Genomic DNA, 2500 nt, shown 5'->3' on the forward strand with positions numbered 1-2500 from the left:
AATTTTTTTTTCACGGTGACTCAAAACATCAATTTTAGACTCCCCTGAGTATGAAAAGTGAAACGAAAATCATTTTTGAGAAGAAAAAATTTTTGTATGGGAGGGCCCCTGCTAGAACATTTTTCCCAAGTGCGTCGATTTTGGGTCGCCGACACAAGCTCGGGTCAAAAAATTTTTTTTTTCACGGTGACTCAAAACATCAATTTTAGACTCCCCTGAGTATGAAAAGTGAAACGAAAATCATTTTTGAGAAGAAAAAATTTTTGTATGGGAGGGCCCCTGCTAGAACATATTTCCCAAGTGCGTCGATTTTGGGTCGCCGACACAAGCTCGGGTCAAAAAAATTTTTTTTTCACGGTGACTCAAAACATCAATTTTAGACTCCCCTGAGTATGAAAAGTGAAACGAAAATCATTTTTGAGAAGAAAAAAATTTTGTATGGGAGGGCCCCTGCTAGAACATTTTTCCCAAGTGCGTCGATTTTGGGTCGCCGACACAAGCTCGGGTCAAAAAAATTTTTTTTTCACGGTGACTCAAAACATCAATTTTAGACTCCCCTGAGTATGAAAAGTGAAACGAAAATCATTTTTGAGAAGAAAAAAATTTTGTATGGGAGGGCCCCTGCTAGAACATTTTTCCCAAGTGCGTCGATTTTGGGTCGCCGACACAAGCTCGGGTCAAAAAAATTTTTTTTTCACGGTGACTCAAAACATCAATTTTAGACTCCCCTGAGTATGAAAAGTGAAACGAAAATCATTTTTGAGAAGAAAAAATTTTTGTATGGGAGGGCCCCTGCTAGAACATATTTCCCAAGTGCGTCGATTTTGGGTCGCCGACACAAGCTCGGGTCAAAAAATTTTTTTTTTCACGGTGACTCAAAACATCAATTTTAGACTCCCCTGAGTATGAAAAGTGAAACGAAAATCATTTTTGAGAAGAAAAAATTTTTGTATGGGAGGGCCCCTGCTAGAACATTTTTCCCAAGTGAGTCGATTTTTGGGTCGCGACACAAGCTCGGGTCAAAAAAAAATTTTTTTTCATGGTGACTCAAAACATCAATTTTAGACTCCCCTGAGTATGAAAAGTGAAACGAAAATCATTTTTGAGAAGAAAAAATTTTTGTATGGGAGGGCCCCTGCTAGAACATATTTCCCAAGTGCGTCGATTTTTGGGTCGCCGACACAAGCTCGGGTCAAAAAAATTTTTTTTTCTCGGTGACTCAAAACATCAATTTTAGACTCCCCTGAGTATGAAAAGTGAAACGAAAATCATTTTTGAGAAGAAAAAATTTTTGTATGGGAGGGCCCCTGCTAGAACATTTTTCCCAAGTGCGTCGATTTTGGGTCGCCGACACAAGCTCGGGTCAAAAAATTTTTTTTTTCACGGTGACTCAAAACATCAATTTTAGACTCCCCTGAGTATGAAAAGTGAAACGAAAATCATTTTTGAGAAGAAAAAATTTTTGTATGGGAGGGCCCCTGCTAGAACATATTTCCCAAGTGCGTCGATTTTTGGGTCGCCGACACAAGCTCGGGTCAAAAAAATTTTTTTTTCTCGGTGACTCAAAACATCAATTTTAGACTCCCCTGAGTATGAAAAGTGAAACGAAAATCATTTTTGAGAAGAAAAAATTTTTGTATGGGAGGGCCCCTGCTAGAACATTTTTCCCAAGTGCGTCGATTTTGGGTCGCCGACACAAGCTCGGGTCAAAAAAATTTTTTTTTCACGGTGACTCAAAACATCAATTTTAGACTCCCCTGAGTATGAAAAGTGAAACGAAAATCATTTTTGAGAAGAAAAAAATTTTGTATGGGAGGGCCCCTGCTAGAACATTTTTCCCAAGTGCGTCGATTTTGGGTCGCCGACACAAGCTCGGGTCAAAAAAATTTTTTTTTCACGGTGACTCAAAACATCAATTTTAGACTCCCCTGAGTATGAAAAGTGAAACGAAAATCATTTTTGAGAAGAAAAAATTTTTGTATGGGAGGGCCCCTGCTAGAACATATTTCCCAAGTGCGTCGATTTTTGGGTCGCCGACACAAGCTCGGGTCAAAAAAATTTTTTTTTCTCGGTGACTCAAAACATCAATTTTAGACTCCCCTGAGTATGAAAAGTGAAACGAAAATCATTTTTGAGAAGAAAAAATTTTTGTATGGGAGGGCCCCTGCTAGAACATTTTTCCCAAGTGCGTCGATTTTGGGTCGCCGACACAAGCTCGGGTCAAAAAATTTTTTTTTTTCACGGTGACTCAAAACATCAATTTTAGACTCCCCTGAGTATGAAAAGTGAAACGAAAATCATTTTTGAGAAGAAAAAATTTTTGTATGGGAGGGCCCCTGCTAGAACATTTTTCCCAAGTGAGTCGATTTTTGGGTCGCGACACAAGCTCGGGTCAAAAAAAATTTTTTTTTCATGGTGACTCAAAACATCAATTTTAGACTCCCCTGAGTATGAAAAGTGAAACGAAAATCATTTTTGAGAAGAAAAAAATTTGTATGGG

Source organism: Anopheles moucheti (assembly GCF_943734755.1).
Source record: "Anopheles moucheti chromosome X unlocalized genomic scaffold, idAnoMoucSN_F20_07 X_unloc_43, whole genome shotgun sequence".
NCBI lineage: Eukaryota > Metazoa > Arthropoda > Insecta > Diptera > Culicidae > Anopheles > Anopheles moucheti.